At 46.6% G+C, this 24700-nt stretch overlaps 1 protein-coding gene across 5 annotated transcripts in view; it reads right to left on the reverse strand.

The window, feature by feature from the left end:
- The window catches only part of LOC142772135 (uncharacterized), a 94635-nt gene that overhangs the window by 20647 nt on the left and 49288 nt on the right, over window positions 1-24700 (reverse strand). For 2 of the 5 annotated variants that reach the window (XR_012886285.1, XR_012886286.1), the window contains exon 2: window positions 20611-20853. The exons of 2 other annotated variants lie outside the window; for them this stretch is intronic. The gene's annotated coding sequence lies outside the window, so the exon portion shown is untranslated. Of the gene's footprint in view, window positions 1-15828; window positions 20854-24700 lie in introns of those variants that run through there. One more of the 5 variants, XR_012886284.1, reaches the window with a different exon arrangement.

A 24700-nucleotide genomic window follows, 5' to 3' on the forward strand; every position in this document is an offset into this window, starting at 1 on the left:
TAGCATGTGTCTTTTTGTATTTCAGTAAGCATGTACCAATAAGCCCAACAAGAAGTTTTATTAGTCACACAGTTCCTGTTAGCGGATTTTTTTTTTCATTTTCTTCGTCCATTTGCTTTTGAGTGCAAAAATGATGAAACAAAAATAAAGATCTTGATGGGAAAAGGGAATGAGGATGAGGCAAGACAGAAGAAGCATGCTGAAATCAGCAGCATAGGGGTGCAATTTCCACTTGTAGCTGACAATGCACAGCCAGAAGAAGCACGGTTCCCCCTTTGGTGGGCAGAAATGCCACCCTTGGCTCTGTGCTAGCCACGTCCACTGCTTTCGATAGACTGCCCCCTATTTCTGCAAACCACAGTGAGTAAGTGTCGAAAGAATCAGTAATGAACACAATTCATAAGGCATAATGCATCTGGCAAGTTCTTCAGAGCGCAAACACAGAAAAAAAGGACAGGGCAGACAGAACCTTGTGCATTACAAAACTACAGAAAGAGCGCTGAAACACGACAGAGAAGGGCGGACGCACACACAGTGCTAACTTGCAGACTAAAAGTTCTATTTTTGATTACACATGCCCTAACAGGACGAGGCAACAACATGAAACGGTACAACACTGACCAGGAACGTGTCAACACTGAGCCCACAACCACTACATGCTGTATTTTCACACGTTCCCTCAGCGTTTTGTCAATCTTCTGTTATGGTATAAATGGCATGTGTGATAGGAAATGACAACTCAGCACAGTGTCTCCCTCTCTTCTGTCCCTGTCGTGATGTGCTACGCCATCTAAAACTACTATTCCTAACAAACCAGCCTGGCAATGTGCCTTAGCAAGAATTAGCAACTACACGCGCCATGCCAGTGAGTCATACCTTCGACTCAAAGAGAAGTCTGACTGAGGCAGTGCAGCAGTTTCCAGGAGTGCCCCTGCTTTCGTTTTCTGTGTGTAATAATGTGACCAAAAATGTATTGTGAATGTCTCAAAAATGGATCTTCAAAAACTCTAAATTTTTATAATTAATATGCCTTTTTCCACTCTCAGTACGTGCACCCCTGAAAAATTTCTGGGGAGAAGCCCGGCTGCAAGCATTTGAAGAAGACAATTGTACATAGATCCCGCATCGTTCTTAAAATGCTTTGGAACAGAGCAACATAAACTAATGCTCATCATGACTTTCCACACAGAAGAGAGCACGGATAAGATATTTACCACCACTTAGCGCAAGGCACTTTATAGAGCACATAGCAAGAAATGTGCCAATCCACAGTAATAAATTCTTTTCGCAAGGCAATAATGACAAGTGCCTCTAAATTTAAGGAGTGCATGGTGCAGTCACCAGAGACCTCACACATCCCATGAGCAATACTCAAGTCTGCAACCACAGGGCACCAAACATGGACCAAAGGAAACATGTATAAACATACAAGAAAAAATCTTGTGCAAAGGTACACACTTTAGTCCATACTCTGACACATTTACAAACACCCATGATTGGGACAATCACATTCAACTCTCATGACATCAGACTTCATCTGTTTTGGCAATGGGATCTTTGATGCTAATTCTGGTGCATTATTGTCGCATAATGCACAATATTTTCTTTACACAAGGTTCACAAGGCATTGCAGTAGCATTGGTGAAAGACGCATCAAGCATATATTTTGCGCAAAATAATAATAGTCAACCTGAGGAACCTTTAAGCTTTGCCTTCAAGAGTTGAATGCGATGCAGATATCTTGTCTCCATAGTGTGTACTTTAACGACTTAGTGCACACCTTTTATTGTATGATGATAGTGCAGAAGCTCAAATTGTCGACTACTGCAACATAATCGACTGAGCTGAAAATAGCTCGTGTCAGTGAAGCTTCTACATGTGGCTCATTTTGTGTAATAGGGTACCATGTTTTAAAGCCCTAACAATTAGTGCATGAAATGTTTTCCTATTTGCAAGGCACCCACTACGTGATCTTAAGGGAATACGCACAGTCATGTGTGTGCCCTTTGTAAAGGGTGGTTAGCTTTAAACCACGAAGCTGTTACGATAATCACAGCTTCTGTTGCCCCGATAGCAATGTGCACCTGTACCACACAATTTTACACGTTGTATGAGAAACCTGTATACTGGGTGCGGGTGTTTGTAAAGCATGAACGTTATTTTCGCTGCATTTCCAAGCAGAGGAAGTTATTTTAACAGTATTTTCAAGCAGACACGTGGCTGTGTGGTAGAATATCTGCTTACCACGCAAATAGCCTGGGTTTAATCCTCGCCGGACCTGGAAATTTTTATTGTATTTGCATCTTTCTTGGTCTTTCAATTATGAACAAGACTACTCTTTTTGCTCACAACCAACAAAAGCGACGCCAACACAGACGCCAGAACTCCTGCAAAGCGAGCTCTTTAATGTTATTGCGTTCATATCAGGGCTGTTACATGGCATAACCGCAAACCACAACTTAATTATGCAGTTGTGCGGGGCTCTGGTAATTTTCACTATCCGGTGTGCACCAACATCACATAATACATGGGCTTCTAGCATTTCGACTTTATCAAAATATGAATACAGTTAAACCCATTTATACGAGGCCTACTCCAGGCAGCAATTCTTTCATTTTATATGAGATGTCTCTGATAAGCAGGGTACCTCGTATGCATTTCTTTATAAACCCATATTTTACTGTACGCACACCGATATCTCTTATACCCATTTGTCTCTTATATCAGTGTCTTTTATAAAAGGGTTTGACTGTACTGCGTCCGGGATTGAAACAGAGATCTGAAGACGGGCCTTGTAAACACCACAGCAGCAAACTATTTTGTGTATAACTAAATCGCAAGTAAGAGCACACAGCAACAAGTGCATGCTGAAAATAGAAAACGAATATAGCCATCCCATTCTGGTATAAGCATCTGATTTGCTTTAATTTTAGCATAGCTAGTAAGTGAATATTCAATTAAAATGATTGCACCAGAAGGCCCCAGACAGTGCCAAGCTGCACTTTTATTATTTCAATCTGAAAGTGGCCCTCATCCATTGCTTTGAAGTTCCATGATGTGGGTGACCCTAGATGCCAGTTGGCTGGAAGCTCCAGGAAGCAGCAATTTCTGACAAGCCCTTGACAGCAGCTTGAAATTATTAGTTGCTATACTTTCCAAACTTCACATGAATTGTTTTTGAAGATAACCTATTAAAGCAATTGTCTGGATCTTACATTGAAATGTGAAGTCATAGTTGCGATATTAGAACAGCCTACCAAAAACCTACCATCAAAGCTGCTTCAATGAAGTAATAAAGAGTAACTTAGTGCTTCCTCATAAACAGACACATGCACAGGCATCACCACAGAGTGACATTAGGTCCAACATATTGTTGGGCATCTCAGCTCCCAGCTGCAAAAAAAAAAAAAAAAAAAAAAAAGGCGGCACAGAACCAAGCCAGGACTGTAAGGGAGGATGGTTGCTCCAAGCCAGATTGTTGGTTCGATGAAGGATGTGTGGCAGGGGGCACTGTCATGGCAGAGCTTGACCGTGTCTTTGATGTCAGACCTCGTGCGTGCAACCCAGCATTTCAATTTTTTTTAGCACTTCTAGTAAGAGGCAGCACTGAGTTTCTCTCTGAAAAACTAACTCAATTTGCAGGAAACTCAATTGACAGTCAGAATGCGTAACTTCATGCACATGATTCACATTTTCATTGTTTCTGGTGGCAGCCGAGCGCCCAGAATGGGGTTCGTCGACGACCTTCTCCCAGCCTTCCTCGAGCGCTTTGTGCCACCTCTCTGACTCTGGTCTTGAAGTGGACTAATCCTTGAAAGCCTCTTAGAACATGTGAAATATGTCGATTTCATTCTTTCCATGCTTCATGCAGAACTTGATAGAGCATGGTTGTTGAAGCCAACAGACTCCATGATGCCGTGTTACAAGGTGGAAAAAAAAAACAATGGACTTGACGGCTCGCCTTTCCACTTACACCACTCGACGTAAACTGGCGACTAGCTGCTTTGAAAGGGAAGATCCCCACCACATTGCTCAACCAGATTGCAAACCCAGATATTATTGAAAAAATAATGTTACACCACACCATTACTATAAGTCTTGCAGACGGGTCTCGAATTATAAATGTTCTTCTAAAGATGTATTCATAAACTGTTACACAAATTGTGCAAATGTGGCTACTTCCTTGTTTAATATTGTTTTAACAAGTGTGCATTACTGGTCCTTGTGCACCTTATCGACTGGGAGGAGTGATGGCACCTTCTCAGGCATTACTTTGCCTTTTTTCCAACTCTGTACATACAGAGTTCCTACACAATATTTGGTTGTAAATTCAAGGACTGTTGACAAATTTGAATGATTCAAAAAAGAAAAAAATTCAAGGAGTGTAACTTCATATGACTTTTGCAAAAGACTTAAAAAAGAAGCACTGGTTTTGCATCGATGCCTTTTTGCTAGAGCAGCTACCTGTGCCACTTTTTCTTTACCTGTTTGGCGAAACCTGTTGGCCTTGATAAGACATGCCACGTTATTTTTAGCTTTGGATTCTTTCAAAAACTGATCTACTGACGCCAGCAAACATTTGTTTTTTCATTTCGTCTTTTTCTCTTGCAGGTTGTGTAGGTCGAGTTCTCTTCTTTTCAAGCTGTACCACAACTTGTTTTTTCTGTTTTTTTTTTCATGTGTAACGCATATTTTGGCTCACTGATGACTTCACTTCCTTCCGCAGTGGAACATTACGCAGCCCACCGTGAATTTTGATGGATACGAAAGCTCTGCCATGTTTTCAACCATGACCAGCTTGTTCACACTGAAACCTAGTTCTACTAAAGTTTGTTCATAGCTAAGCAAGAGAAAAAACTTCAGCACTTCCCATACGGTTGACAATGACAGGCCATGCTTCACAGGGCACACTACAAGAACATCAAGACATTCACGATTTCTTTCATAGTGTGTTCAGTTCATGCAGTTTTTCTAGGCAGAACTAAATATAAAGTGTCCACAATATTTACCTTGTGATTAGAAAGACCCTAGTTTTCAATTAAAAACTGTTAAAAACAACTTTTGGATCCAGCTAACATGTGGACCATACATTTGGGCTGTCCAAATTGCCACATCATTGCAATGTCAACCATCTTCTGAAATTTTGTGCACTTGGCTGGACAAAGTCTTTCGTGCAGCAGCATAATCTTGAAACAAAAAGACACAATGTGCTTTCAATTACATCTGCACGGCCTTAAACTCTGTGGACATGGCTTAGCTTGAGACAGTATGGAGATGGCAAACTATAGCCAGATTTAGGGACCATAGCCCAACCCAATGATATGTCTTGCATTATATTCGATTTACACTACTAGATATTAGTTGACAGTCGCTGTAACGGCTGTGCGATTAAAATCGAAACTCACAAATGCCTTTTAGTCAACACAGCTTGTGCTGGTGGTCATTCGTAAGTGAAAGTGGTCTTCGAACTGTAGCGAGAGAGGAAGACGGGATGGCGGCCAATGTGGTCATGTCGTTGTCTCGCCACTTTATTATGAAAGGCGATTGCCGAAGCCGAGCGGCGGCGGCTGCACCATCCAAACCACCAGGCACGTGAGCACGATCTACCAGCTCCCGCCTCGAGCTGTGGCATGAGCTGCACGAGAGGCGCAGCGCGGTGGCTAGAAAAAATTTCGATAATGATGAATGGTGATGATGATGACACTGCAGATTACTCCCCCCCCCCCCCACAGAAATGAAGCCAAAATGAAAAACAATGGGGGCAGGGGCATAAGTACAAGCAGGTTCGTGACGCAAGTCCAGGTTGTCAACGAGAAGGGACCATCAGGAACCAGTGGGTCTTTGGTGGTCGCCACTAGGAGAAACGCAGGGGACGGAGATGAAAGAGCCGGGCCGCTCAGGTCATAGACACGTGTGACCCAGGACGACTGGTTGGGAGAATTTGAGAGCGAATACGGCGGTTCGAGCGGACGCGGCTGACAAAGGTGCCCCCATCTAGAGCCGTGGGAAGGAGCTGAAGAACCCGTGTCGGTGATGTGGGCAAAGCGGTCTGATGGGTCAAAGCGGAGCCAAGATGCCCGAGGAATGATATCGAATGGTCGCGGCGGAGTCTCCGACAATGCACATGATGCCGACAAGGCTGTCGACAAAGAGCAGTTGGCTGGCTGTGCTGATGCGGACGCAACCATCAACGAAACACCGACCTAAGCATTACAGAGCGCCTGCCATGCCGGCGCAGGTGGCCGAGTCGACGGACGTAGAAACGCCGTGCTCGAAGAAGCGCACGAGGGTCGCGGCAGGCAAACAGGTCCACAGAGACTGGTCGGCCGATGCGCCACAGAGAGGTAGCGGACGCCCGAGCCGTGGCGAGGGGCACGTCTGAATTCAAAGTGCATTATTTCGATGTCGTGTCACACTTCAAGGACTCCGGAGGGCGGTCATGAGATCCAGTAGGCGTGGGCTTTACTGGAAGGTCGGCTGGCGTACCCGTGCTCGTCGAGGCAGCCTGGTGGTTGTCCGCCTGCACGGCCGCCTGGATCGGGGCGCGCGGCGGTTGCTTCGGCTGTCTCATTCGGCGCGCACGCTTTTGAAAAAATGCAATCGAGGTAGTATGGCTGCGTGCCGCGACGCGGCACTGTTCTCCCACTCCCTTGCGGACGACGCTGCACTGGCGGCGTCGTAGACAGCCGCAGACGTGCTTGGAGAAATGGGAATTGGACATCATGCGCGTGGTGACTGGAATCATGGTACGATGTTATGTTTTCTAAATCGGTCTTTACACAGAGTGCAGTTCACTGTAGCATATTACGCTCGAGATAGAGCCAAGCAGCGTGCTTAGGGGACTTCGTTTGCATTGCGCGTTCAAATGCCATGACACATTGTTGTGCCGAGTGCGCGATTTGACGTGCTTCTTATTCTTTGTTTTGGTGGCCGTTTCTCGCACGGCCGCCTGTATCGACCCGCGCCATGCTTTTTTGTTTTTTTTTAATGGAAATGCATTTCGTCATCGTCAACACTGCATAGCTATGTTCTGCGGTCAAGCGCTGTCTTGAGAGCAACACGTTGTTGGAAAACTAAATTGCGATAATGCTAATGTTGTTGTTTTCACCTTGCCGATGATAGGCAACATTTTTTTTTTTTTTGACATGTCTCTTTGCATTCTGAAGTTCCCACGATATGACAGTGATGCGAATGCGACATTTCTACTTAAGCGCAGGCTGCATGTAGGCAAATTTGAACGCGGAAGCGATGAGCGACGCTTCGAACTAATCTACCGGTTCTTTGGCTGAACGGCTGCTGATATGGCTTTCTGCGACTTGCATACATGTTTTCATATGCATTTTCATGTTGTCATACCACACTGACTTCAGGCAAATAATTTGTTTTTTGGTCTGCTTTGAGATTCTGTGTGTGATTTACCGTCTTTTTCAGAAACATGCCGTACTGCTGCGTGCCGCACTGCAAGTCAAGCACCAGGAAAAAGCTTGGTGTAAGCTTCCACGAGTTTCCTGCAGACCAGGCTATTTAGCAAAAGTGGCTTAAAGCCATATCCAGGAAAGATTTCATTCCAAACGACAAGTCCGCCAGTAGCGTCGTCTGCTCATTGCATTTTGTGGGCGATGACTACTCTTCTGATTCACCCAAGAGACGGCGTCTCAAGAGGACTGCTGTTCCCAGTGTCTTTCCTGGTTACCCCACCTATATGCAGCCGCAAATACCACAGAAGCGACGAAAGTTGGAGCGGGAACAACCACCGTGGGCAGTTCCTACCACCAAGGTCGTCCTTTGCACAGTGAACAGTGACAGTGTCGAAGATTGCACACCAAGTGGCCGTGAAGAAAGCCACCAGCTGGTTCCAACATCTGTGATCTGCCTACCCATGAGTTCTGGAACCTTGCTGGAGTCTGAAACTACTCATGACATACAGGCTATCCCCCCAAAATATTGAGAATAGGCACCCAGTGAATTCAACAGGATACACAACTCAAACTACAGACGAAATCGTCCCATGTCGGCTTTTCGACGTGTGAAAAATAAATAAATAAACTAAACTATTCTATGCTATACTATAAACTATTCTATTTTAAATAAACTATTCTATGCATCGTGAACGTGTAATGCTTGCAAATCCTCTTGAACACAAACATGGCAAGTACAAAATAAGACAATCATCATGGCATTCCTTCTATAGAAGGAATGCCAATGCGCGAGCTTTACGTGCCATAGCGCACTCGAAGCTGCTAGCGCACTCGAGCACTATTATTACGACAGGGACTCGCGCAGACACACACAAAAATAAAGAATATAGCGATAGCCGCTGTCCATTCTTTTATGTGCGTTTTGTGAGGGTGGGGGAGGTGGTATGCCAACCCACGGTTACTATACAGCGATATTTTCAAGGCGCTGCAAACCTTTCCACATAGACAGCAAAGGAATGGAGGAGTAGTAAGTACGCGCCGCGGTGTGGCAAAAGCAGCGGCCACGCCCCTTTCTGCAATTACGCCTCCTCCGTCCAAATGGAACGGCCGGAGCAACACTGCCGCGCGCCCCGATCCAGGCGGCCGAGCCGCCTGTATGGGTGGTACACAAGGTGCGGCCTGTTGTGTCATAGCCGAACCAGGCACATCTTCCTCAGGAGCATCGGTCGTAGTCGCAGTGTCTCGGAAGTTTGGCCACGCTTGATGGCTAGTGGCTTTAACTTCAGCTGCGGAAAACTGCGAGGGCGATGCTGGTCGCTGCTGGCAGGACACCCAGAGCGTTGGGGTTGGTAGAGAGTCGCCCTTCGACATTGGGGATGATGAAGGCTCCACGACCGAGAGGTGAACAGTGGGTGCAAGGATGTCTGCGCCAGACTCCGAGGCTTGCGGCAAGGTAGCTGTTGTGAAGTCGGGTGAGAACACGGTGTCGCGTGCCGGAGCTGCGTACACGAGCTCCGTGGGAATGCACTTCTCATGGGGAAGTCAGTAGCAGTGGGGGCGTCGTCTACCTCGTGGTCGTGCTTAGGTGCTGGATTGGATGTTCCTGCGACCGGATCAGAAGTAGAAGTAGTCGTAGACGAGGAAGTGAGGTCTTTGTCAAGGTACGACTGCGGGCCGTCTCATACCGCTCGCTGGGGCGGAGGGGAAACCTGGAACTCGCGGCTCCCCGGAAGCGGGCGGTAGCTTTCACCGTAGCAGGCGAGCACCGCAGCGCTGAGGTCGTCGAAGGGTCACGGGCTGGATGATGATGATGATATATGTTGTTTAATGGCGCAAGGGCCATTGATGGCCAAAGAGCGCCAGGAAATGATATCGGATGAGAGCAATGGTTATGTTAAATGGCTGTAAAAGGGCCTAAGATTCTGCGCTCTAAAGGTGCGTAAGACATATCTTTATTAAAATCATGAAAGTGAAGTGAAGCATGCCTGGTGAGAATGAGTCTTAAGTTATGATGACACCATAGAATAGGAGTGTTATATTAGCACCGATACCTCGCCGGCGCCCTTGGTCCCAAGGGATGGGAGACAGGTGCTCTCTTTGGGTGTAGCATCCGCAGCACCAGCGTCGTTTCAGAGGCCTTGCTACCGATCACTTGAGTAGATAACATGGAAAGTATTTACTTCCTTTAAGAATGCATTCAATGCATTATATTTAAAAAGAGGTTCGCGACCAATAAACATAGCTGAGTGAAGGGGTATGTGTTCCTTGTACGCTAGTGAAAAATGTTTTTTCCTGTAAGCCTCTAGCTCAGAGCATTCAAGGAGTATGTGAAGTACCGTAAGTGGACGGCCACATCTGTGACAGCTGGGTGGGTCACCACCAGACAAAAGGTGTGTGTGTGTGCTGTGTGTGTGTCCTATTCTAAGCCGAGAGAGACTGACCTCTGTACGGCGTGTTTTCGACGTGGGTGGCCAGTTACAGAGGTATGGTTTAAACAAGTGTAACTTGTTATGAGTTTGTTGATCCCATAACTTCTGCCACTAAGCCCTTAGCTTTTTCCGTATGTTTGGTTTTAGATCCATTATAGGGACAGCAACTGAAGAGTTGGCAGAGCTTCCGTTAATTGACGTGGCGAGCTGGTCGGCCAACACATTTCCTTCGATCTCGCGATGTCCTGGCACCCAGCACACGACGATATGTTGCTTGGAAGTATAGGCCGCGCACAGTATTGAATAGAGGGATATAATTATAGGGTTTCTCTGTTTTCTAAGATTTTTCAACGCTTTTACGACACTCAGGGAGTCTGTGTATATAACTACCCTTGGCGTATTCAATTCTTTGATGTGTTTAACGGCTACGAATAACGCGTAAGCCTCGGCTGTAAAAATGCTTGTGCTGGTGGACAGAACGCCCGCATCCGAGAAGGATGGGCCGACCGCCGCATAGGACACACCAGTATGGAACTTGGATACATCAGTATAATATTCTGGACAGTCATATTTATTTTGCAGCTCTAAGAAATACATCCGAATGTGTATATGGGAGGCATGCTTTGTGACAGCTAGTAAAGATGTGTCACAGTCTATAACCTGCCACTGCCATGGCGAGAGTCGCAGAGCGGGGGGGCTGAGGTGGTATTCAAGCAGTGGGACATCTGTTTCTTCAGCCAGGTCTCTAACACGCAGCGAGAAAGGGCGTGCCATTGCGGGCCGATTGCAAAAAAGTAGAGAGCTGGACAGGTCGCTGATGGTGGAATATGCAGGTTGCTCACTGTTCGTATTTACTTTAAGGAAATATATGAAGGAAGAATATGTTCTCTGCAGATGGAGTGACCACTCGTCCGATTCTACATAAAGGCTTTCAACTGGGCTTGTTCTAAAGGCGCCTGTGCACAGGTGGATGCCTTGATGATGAACAGGGTCCAACATTTTCAGAGCGCTTGGCGTGGCAGAGTGATAGACTATTGCCCCATACTCAAGACGCGAGCGTATAGGGCTTCTATACAGATTCATGAGGCACTTTCTGTCGCTGCCCCACGTTGTTCGTGACAGCACCTTTAGGATATTCATTGTTTTCAAGCATTTATTTTTAAGATGTTTTATGTGCGGTACAAAGGTTAACTTCGCATCTAAAATTATACCTAGGAACTTATGTTCTGTGTTTATGGGTAGACGCTCACCCTTAACGACCAGTTCAGGATCAGGGTGCAAGCCTCTTTTTCATGAAAAAAGGACACAGGTGCTTTTCTGTGGGTTCAGTTTGAACCCGTTTTCATCAGCCCATTTGGATACCTTGTTAAGGGCGAGCCGAACCTGTCGCTCACAGATCCCAAGAGAACACGATTGAAAACCTATCTGCACATCGTCGACATATGTTGAATAAAAGATATTACGTGGGATGTACAGACGGAGAGAATTTATTTTTATAATAAAGAGCGTACAGCTGAGCACCCCACCCTGTGGCACTCCGGTTTCCTGTACATATGTTCGGGACAGAACATTGCTCACTCTAACGTGGAAGGTACGATCAGCCGGATAGCTTTCAATGACACTGAACATATTACCGTGTATACCTATGTGTGAGAGGTCTCTCAATATTCCAAACCTCCACATAGTATCGTAGGCCTTCTCTATGTCGAGGAACACAGATAAGAAAAACTGATTATGAACAAAAGCCTCACGTATGTGTGCCTCGATACCTATAAGATGGTCAATGGTAGATCGGCCCTCTCAAAACCCGCACTGGTATGGGTCGAGCAATTTGTTTGTTTCTAAGTAGTGGAGTAAGCGGCAATTAATCATTTTTTCAAATAGTTTGCAGAGGCAGCTTGTTAACGCTATAGGTCTGTAACTTTATACAGTAGAGGGATCCTTTCCCTGCTTCAAAATTTGAATTATAACAGCCTCCTTCCAGGAGGAGGGGATCACACCTGAAAACCATATGCGATTAGAAAGACAGAGGAGGGTTTCTTTAGTTTCGGAGGGTAGTTCCTTCAGCATCACGTACATTACATTGTCAGAACCTGGGGTAGATGTATTACAGCAGCTGAGTGCTGTTCGCAGTTCTGCTAAGCAGAATGGTTGATTATATGCCTCATTTCTTGTGGATTTTCTTTCTAACTTTTGTTTTTCTATTCGTGCCTTGTAATTCTGAAAGTATTCGGAGTAGTGTGAGGAGCTCGATATGTGTTCGAATTGTGTGCCAAGAAAGTTGGCTTGATCCTCCAAGCTTTCCCCGAGGCTATTTACTAGTGGAAGGGAATACGTTTGTTGGCCCTTAATTTTCTTTACCTTATTCCACACTTTTCCCTCATCTGTGTACGACTTGATACTCGATATAAACTTTGTCCAGCTCTCTCGTCTAGCTTGTTGACGTGTTCTCCTTGCCTGCGATTTGACCCGCTTGAAATTTTTTAGGTTTTCTGCTGTAGGGGAATCGCAAAGCAACGCCCATGCTTTGTTCTGAGTGGTCCGTGCTTTCCTGCATGCGTCGTTCCACCATGGGACTCGCCGTTTGATATCTGGGGTTTAACGTCCCAAAACCACCATATGATTATGAGAGACGCCGTAGTGGAGGGCTCCGGAAATTTCGACCACCTGGGGGTTCTTTAACGTGCACCCAAATCTGAGCACACGAGCCTACAACATTTCCGCCTTCATCGGAAATGCAGCCGCCGCAGCCGGGATTCGAACCCGCGACCTGCGGGTCAGCAGCCGAGTACCTTAGCCACTAGACCACCGCGGCGGGGCGGACTCGCCGTTTAGATGACATGCCGCTCGTTCTGGCAATACATTTAGATGCGGCATCAAGTATAAAAGCTGTAAAATACGCGACAGCGTCATCTATGGTCAGGGCAGACAGCTCAGTCTATGTCATGTGTGTAAGAGTTCTATACCCTTCCCAATCAGCTGAGTCAATCTTCCATCGAGGAACCTGCGGGGGTAGTTGATCTTTGTTTGGCGCACTCAGGATGATTGGGAAGTGGTCACTCCCATAAGGGTTTTTAAGAACGTTCCACTTAAAAACAGGTAAAAGGGACGGTGATGAAATGCTAAGATCTATGGAGGAGTACGTGTTGTTTGCAAGGCTAAAATACGTAGGCTCCTTTATATTTAAAAGACATAAACTAGAAGATAAAAGGAGCTGCGCAATGAGACGTCCTCGCGCATCACAGTGAGCATCGCCCCACAGGACATTGTGTGCATCAAAATCACCTAGAACCAGAAACGGCTCTGGGAGTTCATCTATTAATGATTCTAGATTACGTCTGTGTAGCTGGTGATGCGGTGGTATGTACACAGAACATATGGTAATGAGATTGTTAAAAAGTACAGCTCGAATGGCCACTGCCTCAAGGGCCGTTTGGAGCTTCAAATGCTGGCATGCTATACTACGATCAGCTATATTGGCTACACCGCCAGATGGTACGACAGCATCCTCCCGGTCTTTTCGGAAAATAATATATTGTCGTAGGAAGTCCTTGTGCTTAGGAGTTAAGTGCGTTTCTTGCACACATAGCACTTTCGCGTTAAACTTACTCGGAAGTTCTTGGACGTCATCTAAATTTCTAAGTATTCCCCTTACGTTCCACTGTATGATTTTGTCCATAGTGGAAAAAAAAAGGGAAAAAGTGCTGTGTGCAGAAAAGACGCAGATTAGCTCATTTTACAGGGCCTTTGTCAGGCCCTGTAATCGGCGTTCTGTCCTTTTTGCGGCGGTCGAGAGAAGCTCGCCGCTCCTTCGGTGCTTCCTGCGCCGTTTGGCTTGAACTGGTGTCCATAGCCTCTTGCGAGGCACTGGATGCCCGCTCTAAAGAGCGATCTGTGCATCGCTTAGACTTCACCTCGATCGACGAAGTCTTTTTCCCCACCGAGCTGGTGGTTGATGAAGCCCCCTTGGCCTCGTGATTGCCCTGGCTGCTGCCAGAGCTTGTAGAGGTCACTGGTGTGGACAGGCTGAATGTGGGCAGGGCAGCGCTGGCTGCTCCCGCCGTAGGGGCTTGTGGCATTGGCCTCGGCACGCTAGGCGCGGTCCGGGCAACTGCCAAGGGCCTTTGTGGTCACGCCCCTCGTTGCACCACTTCGGCAAAAGGTGTTTTTAGTGCTAATGATAACGAGACCAGTTGTCTTGCTTCCCTGAATGTGATATTTTCCTTAACTTTTATAGTTATTATTTCTTTTTCTCTTTTCCAGGCTGGGCACGCTCTGGAGTATGCGGGGTGACTACCTTCGCAGTTAGCCCAGAGGACCTCATCATGACTACATTCATCAGCACTGTGGCCGGTTGTGCCACACTTAGCACACATCAGCTGTCCTCGGCAGCTTTGGGATGCATGACCAAATCCCTTGCATTTGAAACAACGCCTCGGGTTTGGAATGAAGGGTCGGACATGGAGTTTTACATAGCCAGTTTCGAGAGTCTCAGGTAAAGTGGTTGAGTTGAAGGTGAGTATCAAGTGCTTTGTTGCTATTTCATTGTTGTTACGTCTGATTTTGATGCGCTGGACATGTATTACACCTTGGTTTTTCCATCCATCAAAGAGCTCTTCTTCACTCAGTGTCATCAAATCTTCGTTCGATACCACGCCCTTTACTGTATTCATGGTACGGTGTGCGCTCACAGAGACGGGGATGTTACCAAAGGCTACGAGGTGCGAGAGTTTATTGTACTGTTCCTTGTCTTTTAATTCGAGAAGCAGATCTCCACTTGCCATCTTCGTGGCCTTATAACCGGTTCCAATGGTCTCTCTCAAGCACTTGGCCACAAGGAAGGGTGAGATTGCTCTAGCTTTTGTAGATGATTGTTCGCAGTGGAGGACATGGTATTTCGGGAAAGTTTCTCTGTTTTTGGGCCAAAGTAGTAAAGTTGCGTCGGTGCGTACCCTTTTCGACGCACGATCAGTTAAAGAGAGGGTCGAGGATCCCATGAGAAAATGTGTATTTTTCGGTAACGGTGCCTACCACCTACCACGGAGTCCAACGAGGGGACGTGGCAGAGCATGTGGGCATGTCTGCACAACGTCAGCAGTACGCAGTTACTATAACCCAATATGGTTTATTCTAGTTTGAATAGCCACATAAGGTTAACCCTTGCCGCCAGGAAAAACAGAAGTAAATTGAAGAGAGGAGAGAACAGGAAAGATTGAAAGTAAGAGGGAAAGACGAAGATGAAGAGAAGGAGAGACAGGAAAAGGCGAATGCCGGTTTCCCCTGGGTGGGTCAGCCCAGGGGTGCCGTCTACGTGAAGCCGGGGCCAAAGGGGTGTGTTGCCTCTGCCGGGGGGCTTTAAAGGTCCAATCACCCGGTGTCGGCTCAACCCCCAGGTCCCCTTTTCCCCGGACACGGCAAAGCCACACACGGCTAGGCGTGGGAGGGGGCCGAAACCCCCCCGTTAGCTCAGGTCCGTGGTGTCGCTACACACCAAACACCTACTTGCGCAGGCGCCCCTGCGGGGGGTCCCGGGCTGGAGGACGACTCGGCCGCTAGATGACGCAGCTCAACCAGGAGGGTGTCCAGCAGGACAGCGTGCATCATTGGCTGTGCCTTGATGCCATTGACTGCGAGAATGTCATCGAGCCGCATAAACCACGCTCGGGGGTAGACCGGGTGAAACGGCGGAAATGGAGGGCAGAGTTTCGGAAGCATGGCAGCGGGCCGCTCAGCAAAAAGCATGTTCTCTGGGTCACCAATGTAGCGAGAGGAAGTTGGGACGGCGGCCAACGTGGTCATGCCGTTGTCTCGCCACTTTATTATGAAAGGCGATTGCCGAAGCGGAGCGGCGGCGGCTGCAGCGTCCAAACCGCCAGGCACGTGAGCATGATCTACCAGCTCGCGCCTTGAGCTGTGGCATGAGCTGCACGAGAGGCGCAGCGTGGTGGTTAGAAAAAATGATGATGAAGATGCTACAGAACTATATACATTGTCACTTTAATCCATAGTGGAACAAACTCCCCAGCATTTTCAAGAACTACAAGGCATTCACGGGTATTCAAGGAGTTTACAGAGTGCTTGAACTGATATTGTCAATATCAAGGATATTCAACAATTACAAGGAACTGCGCGAACCCTGCTTACATGTTTAAACTGTACTCTGTAACTGGTTTATGAATCGTTGAATAAAATCATGTAGTTCAAAAATTTGCCGCGCTGCCATGGATAGTCGCGTCACAATAAAATCGTGTGTATTAGTTGCATAACAGACCAGCACTGGGGCCAACAGCTTATTGGGCTTGTTGAGGCACAATGACGATTCTGTTCTATGCAGCCTTCGTGCAGCCACCTCTTCATGCAGTCTGGCTCTTTTGTAGCCATTGGAATTCCTTGCATTGGCGAGCTGTTCGAAGCCTCTCATCAGGAACGGCCATTGCTTGCTGGCTGAATGAAATCAGACCTTGAGATAAAAGGCCATGTTGCGTGCCGTTGGTTACGTCTGGCTCACGGTAGGAGTTACCGTAGACTGCATGAGACTCCCGCCCTGGTTGGCATCAAGTTAAGGTTGGTTGCATCAGGCATTCTAATGACGTTGACGCCACTTTCATCAGACTCAAACACTTTGCTGAAGCAATGAAGTTTGGCTTGAAAGCCCCTGGCATAACCCTATATGCGTAAAGAAGTGTAATATGCATGAGTTAGAGAGTGCTATAATACATTTAGCTGTTTCATTATAATTACTTACCAATGAGCCTAACAGCAACTTGTATATCACCACCATAATTAGGATAAGACAGCCACATGGGTGCCCCCAAGATGACATTGGTAAAATATGTAGACATTTTAACTAGATGATAAATAGTATTCACAATGGAATGTGCACATCAGCACAATTCACAAAAGCTGCAGACTTAACAGAAGCTCTGCAATACCTGCATGCAACTTGAAAGCATGAAGAGACAACAGTGAAAAAATGGTGTCGGGGGACGCAGACAAAGAGGCATGGCTTCCTCACTACAATGGGGTTGAGGGCGAGGCCACTTGGCTGAGAGACAAACTATACAACCGAAGAGGGCACACAAAAATATTCGGTGATCGCTCGGTGAAAACTTCAAGTTCATTTTCTCAAGGTTCTCTCCATCAGTATACCTACGATGAATGCACCTTCAAAAAACTGTATAAAAAAGATGATGAAAAGCAAACGGGAATAAAACATAGGGCAGGAACTGGCTGCCAACTGAAACTTTTATGCCCTAAACCATGCTATCATCGAGATCCTTCAGATACTCAAGTACACTCCAAGGAATAACAACAAAAAAGCAAGAAAACTTATAAAATACATATTGAAAAGTACACAAATATCAACACACAGAGATGAAACAACAGTTCAGGTACCACACCTCTGCAATAAGCAAAGCAATGGAGGGTTGAGCAACATGCGACAAAGCTGCTTTCACAGTTTCCCACTGCGTGTAAGCGGCCCTTTGTGCGTGTACACACACAGCAGTGTTGCAAAACAGAAGGACACACCCACAACCGACACCGTTCCGCAAGCTAGCGTGAACTTCTGGGAAACTATGGTGCTCTCACATGCGCACATTAAAACAGTTCCACATCTGCTGAACATACATGCACTCGCAACAACTTCACTTGTTGAGACAGATCTTTCTTTCACACACAAGCACAAATGACCCATTTGTCGAAACGCTGTCATGGGAACCCTTGTGGTGTGTATTCTCACAAAAAGTACCACCCAACGAGAGAAGGTGAAAAACAAAGAGATAGACTATCACCTGACAGGTGCTTATGAGCCAAGAATAACAATGCGTGTACCTCAATGACCTCAAACATTTGATTTTCCAATGCAAGGGTCAAGGGGTAAACCCCTTTCATTACAACCAAGAGTAAATGCCCTAGTTGCCAAATCACTGTCGTGAAATATGCCAAAGCTACTCTGGTTAATGTCAAGAGCAGCTCTATATACAATACATAACAGTTAATTTTCACTTGCATTCTTTTTCACATTTCTGTTAAATACTTGTTCATATATAATTAATTTGCTTTGAAACAAACAGGTGGACTGTCTTTGCCCAATGCCAGACAAATTAACGGGATTATTACATAGACACCGACATGTTTTGCCCACCAGTATGAAACATACTGGGTATTTCCTTCTGCAATAAATTACTGCCACCTAGTTTGGGGTACAACATCAAAGCGATATATTACTGAGCTAAAATTGTCAAAAACGAGTCTTTCGAGCTGTAGGAAGTCTTGCTACAAAGAACACTCACCTAAATATTTTTATGAATGCAACATAATGCCAGTTGAGTTCAGTTTCTTATTTCATCTGGCTCGCATGTACTGAGAAGCTTTGCAAAAGGGTTAGTTATATGAATTCATTTAAGCTACATTCCATATAGCACAAGACATGAAGATCTTTGGTTAGCATATTTTTGTCGTACTAACTATGGGCAGCAATTGTTATCCTATCATGTTGCGTATCTTTTAAACACCTTAAATACACATGGAATTAACCTGAACAATATGTCTCCTCATTTCTTATTCGCTCATTTTACTTCGCTTGATCCCGCCGTGTAATTCAAGCAGAGTGTCAATATGTGTGCATTTGTCAAATGTACAGCCGTCAGTACTTAAACTTGAACGCTCTGATGCATGGCCTCGGCTCACTTGGACTGAGGTCAGTGCCATCAAGCACTGAAAATGATATGCTCGCTGCAGTTAAGGATAGATATAGTACACATTGGTTTTACTAGCTTACGCACCTTTCATGTTTGAATTCGCAGCTGCTGCTTAAATGGAATCACGTGTATAAAAATCTGAGCAAACGCACGTTCAAGGGGTTTGCAAAATAAATCAAACTCGTAAGGTGCCTAATCTATCACACGCAATGGTTCATTGTCGAAATAAGCATAAAACAACGAACGCCACAGGCACGCGTGGGATAACATAGCCATAAGCGATTGATTGATATGTGGGGTTTAATGTCCCAAAACTACCATATGATTATGAGAGACGCCGTAGTGGAGGGCTCCAGGAATTTCTATTACCTGGGGTTCTTTAATGTGCACCCAAATGTGACCACACGGGCCTACGACATTTCCACCTCTATGGAAAATGCAGACACCGCAGCCAGTAGTCATAAGCGAAATGTGGCAAAAATGGGATGTGAAGCGAGTGCATTCGACCCACTGGTCAGGCAGACTAGAAACAGAAATTTACTAGTGAAACTGAAGCGCGCTACATCTATCGTTAACTGTAGCAAGCATATCCTGTTCAACGCTTGGTGGCACTGACCTCAGTTCAAGTGAGCCGAGGCCACGCATTGGAGCGTTCGAGTTAAAGCTGTTGACAGCTGTACGTATACGCTTACCTGTTTAGATTGAGCTTGTTGTGAACACTACATTTTCTTTCTATTATTTGGTTGCACTTATTCATTGCCGCGTATTATTTTCTAAATTATTGTGTGTATATCTTATTGCTGTCGTGGCATAGCTTTGCTACATATATGAAAAAAAAAAAAAAGTCCGCTAACTTTATGTCCCCCTGCGCTATTGTATTTATACCTGTGCAAAGTGCCTTGGCTTATTGTCAGCATGCCATGCACCTATGGCCAGTGCTGCACACTAGTGAACACAAGGGGGCCAGCCTTAGTCAAGCTGCTGTAAGGCAGCTTTTTCCCGTAATCCCTTTTCTTTCTGCCGGGATGAAATACTAAAAGTTTTCGAGTTTGAATCTTTTTTTCTTTCTGCTAAGCGGTCCTCCTTGGAACATGTGTTACAGTTGCATGGTTTGGGGAATAAACATTCATGTTGGCAGTCTGCATTTTTTTCCCGTTTTCTTCTACATCACGAGTCATTTTCTTGAGCTGTCTTTAGATAGCCAGCCCGCCGAATAGCCTATACTTTCACTGTACTCAATAGCTTCAGCATGTAACTAGTGATGCTAGTATTTCAACACGAAAGGGTGCAGACGCAGAGCTTATCACAGGAGAGACAGGCTGTGTTGACACAACTCTAGTGAGCCTAGCTTTTTTTTATGTAATGCTATGTACATTTGGTGTTTACCTGCCATGGTACTACTTTTGAAATATATAAGTTTAAGCATTTACTATGTGCACTGCTTTTTTCTCTCTTTCTGATTATCTTTTTTTTTCTTCGTCGCGCTTCAGGTGTCTTGTGTGAATTACGACCAACAGGAAGTTTAAGTGAAACATGTTCTCAGAAATTTTCCGCTAACTTACTTCAAGAGCTGGGAGCGATTCTCTAAACTGTTCAAGAAATGTCCCCTGAATGTCGTGTGTCCCTGCTCAGTGAGCAGAGCTCTTTGGCCATACGAGTTGAAAAACTTCCTATGGGCTCCATATAGCCGAATGCAGTCAGGCCAGTGGCCAAAATAGCAGAGGTCTCTTGACTGTGCTATCACCAGTAAATGAAAAAGATAAACTAATAATCAGCCTTTAACGTTGTTTTTTGCATTGTAAACCACTTCAAGATGCAAGCAGCAGGTTTCTCTATCAAGTTTACTCTCTGCCAATCCCACCATGGTCAAAAGACTTTATCATGAAAGTACATTACCCAATTCTTGATGTGGTAAGTTGTCAAATGACACAGTTGTCAAATGGCACTGCAGTCTTCCATCAAATGGAAGACTGCAGTGATGTGGCACATTTCTGGCATCACTGCCTCGTGATATGTCAGAGTTGTGCACGGAACAATATTTTGCGACTCGAATGACCCTACTCTGGGATCATTTTCTGTTATCTGCATGATGTGGCAAAGTTGAAGCTCAGATGGTGGGCGGCCAGTCGAACCAGCAGGCAGCTGCCCACCCAGGAGAGAACACTGGTTTCAAGGTAGATGAGCTGCCTGGCTTGCTTGGAACCCCAGGACAGGCAACAGTGCTGAGCCAGTAGCATAGCCTACCATCCAGCCACTTTGTCGAGCTCTTCTTTCGTCTACACGCCCGGAGTGACGAGCACAGCACTGCACATTAAAACAAATAACACTCCCTCCAAGTTCGAGATGTCGAAAGTAAATATAGCAAAGGAACAGTATGATGCAAAGTGCATGCTGAGCATACAGCAGGCTAACCACTTTTTGCAAGGTGAAAGAACATTATTCCGACACCAATGTTTATCACAGCTTTAAGTGCATTCATTCCTTGCAAGCACTGGAGCTCTAGCCTGTCTGGTTTACGTATAATAAAGTTTTGTACTACTACTACTACTCATATGAAAGTCATACTCCATTCAGATGACTTATGTCAGCAAAAAAGTGAAGCCAAGGAGGAGACCATTTGTGGCCTCCAACTTTAGTGATGTACACAGAAAGCAATTTGAAGTGAACAATATAACTAATTTGCAGCTGGTCAGGGCTAAGAATGCAACAGCAGTCCAAACAGGTGCTGGGCACAGCACATACTGTGCCACTGAAGCACATTCACGAGGCTCCACAAACATGCCATAAATCTCCCACATGTTCTCTTTCGTATAATGCTCTTAGTTTGCGAGGCAGTGTCACCTTCATCTGCAGGCGGCTAAATGAAGTGCTAGTGCTGCATCACGAAACTAATGAGGGCAAACATAGAGCGATTCAGTGGCAACATAGTATGGGTGCCTCGATGCCAGCGAAAGAACATACTCAGCACTCGCGTCGAAGATATGCTCAAGGCATTTAAGTTATGTGCTTTGACCTTTTCATGTAGTGTTATCCTGTGACAGCTTGCTGAGAGATGATCATATATGATGTTCATTGGTGCAAGCGCCATGTGATGGCCAAAGAGCGCCATGAACAATGATGAGCGAAAAGCAATGGTGCGTTATTAAAATGATGTGAACAGGATATGAAAAATGATATTGTTGCGTGGCTGTAAAGGGGCCTAAAATTCCGTGCCCAGAGACGAGTTATAACTCAAACATAATAAAATCATGGCCGTGACGTGAAATGCGTGGAGCTGGAATAAATTACAGTATTGATGGAGAGCGCTGCCGCAGTTGGGACCTCTGTACAGAGGTCGAGATACCGATCACCTCAGAATATGAGGTGAAAACTACGTACATATTGCTGCGTGCATAGCTGCATTTAGCGGCGAGATAGCGACGACAACAAAGAACGCGGATCTGCTCGATAGGCGCAGCGCAGGCTAGTGAAGAAGACAATCTTAGCTGCCTTCTCTGAGAGCGTCTCTACAAGTTCCACTGTCCGTGTTTTTAAATAAACCCTCTGTAATTTATAACCCGCGACACTGGTGGAGGTGCCGGGGTACTACCACCTCATGATCAACCCTCCTGTGAGAAGCCCCGAGTCCAGCCCTACGAGACAGCCAAGCGTGGAAACGCCTGTGCACCACTCAAGCCGTCGCCTTCAAGGTCTTGAACCAGAATTTGGCCTTTTAGAGGGAGCAAAACTTTTGACAGCCACCCCTACTCAATAAATGGCAAGGAGTCCTGCACAGGTGACGATCCAGAATATGCACATTTCTGAACCATTTCATGGCCGGCCGAACGAAGATGCGCAAGACTGGCTTGAGCAGCTTGAACGGGTAGCTAAATCGAACTACTGGAGTCCCAATGGAAAGCTCTTCCACATATACTTCGCCCTTGAAGACGGCGCGAAGACGTGGTTTATAAACAGGGAGGCAACATTGACGACATGGGAGGAGTTTTGTCGTCTGTTTCTTGACGCCTTCGGTAACGCGGACCGACGCGAAAACGCACAACGCCTTCTTGAAGGACGCACCTAACAGCTGCATGAAAGCGTCGCCACGTTTGCTGAGGATATGGTGCATCTGTGTCACCGCGCGGACCCCAACATGCCCGAGGCTCAAAAGCTAAGCCACCTCATGAGGGGCGTCAAAAAGCTGCTATTTGTTGGTCTTACCCGTAATCCGCCCACAACAGTGGACGGGTTCACCAGAGAGGCCACCGCAATAGAGCGTGCGCTGCAGCAACGGTACCAACAGTCTGATCGCCCGGCCACCGGGGCAGCTGCAGGCACCGCCGCACTTACCACAGACGACGAGTTTTCTCTACGCCACCTGATTATACAGATCATGCGTGAGGAGATCACGAAGGAGAACGCTAAATACACATTACAGTCACAGGCGCCCCCGCAGCAGGAGTCCACGGTAGCCTCCGTCGCTGAAGCCGTTCGCCATGAACTTAGACAAGCGTTTGCCTCTCCTCAGCAATATTCCGCTCCACCGCACCGTCCAAACTCGTGTACCTATGCAGATGCTGTGCGTCGTCCATTGGCTCCAGAAGTATCCTACCAGCCGAACGGATACAGCTATGCAGACGCTGTTCGTCGACCCACACCCATGCCAGCGCCGCAGTACCTCGAACCGCATCCTGTGGCAGCCTGAGCTCAGCAGGATTCTGTCAGGCGACCCTATATGCGGAAAACCGACATATGGTGCACTGCGGATCACCGACCACTCTGCTTCAACTGTGAAGAGCCAGGGCACATTTACCGTTTTTGCCCACATCGCCGAGCTGAATACCACAGTAGTGCACCTACAGCTACGCGCCGACAGTTCGACGAAAGCCGTGCCCCCATCGACGACGATCAGGCTGGCAGGCGGGAAGGCTCTTCTACCTTCCTGACGCGCTCACCATCTCTGGCTCGCTTTGGTTCACCAAGCCGCCGTAGTTTTGCTGACGCCGTCAGAGGTTAGTCTCCCAGCCCACGGCGGGGAAACTGAAAGCAGCCACCTCTGGGGGGAAGGTTGCAAGCCGTCGAATTGCCGAGAATCTCCCACTGCTGCCGAAACACGTGAGAGACGACGGAGACTCCACCGAGAAAACTGTGACTGCCGATATCGCTGTGACAATTGACGGCGTTGAAGTGACGGCCTTAAGTCGATACGGGTGCTGACTTTTCCATAATGAGTGAACGATTGGCAGACAAACTCAAGAAAGTCAAGATGGAATGGACGGGCCCTTATATCCGAAATGCTGGAGGCCAGGTAATGACTCTCACGGGAAAATGTACAGCAAGACTCACGATTGAGAATGTGGCTTTTGTAGCCACATTTCTGATCCTACCAGAGTGCTGCAAACCTAGGATACTGGGAATGGACTTCTTAAGAGAGTACGGTGCTGTGGTCAACATACCCGATGATGTGATCACATTCGCCGCTGACAAGTCTGTGACCCATGATCCAGACCAAGAACCCAGGGTGTTACGTGCGGTCGACGACGACGTCTGCGTGCCACCACTGTCATGTAGTCTTGTTTCCGTGTGTTGCGGCGTGCACTGTAATGAAGACGCCATAGCGGAACGCATCACTGCCCTTTTTTTTTTTGCCAAGGCATCGCCATCGCTCGCGGCATCGTCAGCTTAGTGGATAGGCGCGCAGAGGTGCTTCTGACCAACTTCACGAATGAGCGCCGGCACATCGACAAAGGCACGACTGTCGCGTACTTTGAAGAGCTCGAATACTCTCACAACTGTCTTCTAATGCAAGGGGAAGCCACAGCTCAATCACCTCCACATACACCACCAGTTGATATTGGTCCGAGTCTAACACCGACTGAAAGATGCCATCTTATGGAGCTGCTTGACCAGTTCAAGGACTGCTTCTCATCGACATCACGAGTGGGTCGAAAGCCTCTGACTAAGCATCGCATTATTACGGAAGACACAGCAAGACCGATCCGACAGAACCCATAACGCGTCGCTCAGAAAAAACGTGAGGTAATCCAGCAGCAAGTCAAAAATATGCTAGAGGATGATGTAATCCAACCATCAAAGAGTCTTTGGGCATCGCCAGTCATACTCGTGAAAAAGAAAGATGGCGACTTGCGTTTCTGCATCGATTATCGTAAGC

The sequence above is a fragment of the Rhipicephalus microplus genome, chromosome 9, assembly GCF_043290135.1.
Source record: "Rhipicephalus microplus isolate Deutch F79 chromosome 9, USDA_Rmic, whole genome shotgun sequence".
Lineage (NCBI taxonomy): Eukaryota > Metazoa > Arthropoda > Arachnida > Ixodida > Ixodidae > Rhipicephalus > Rhipicephalus microplus.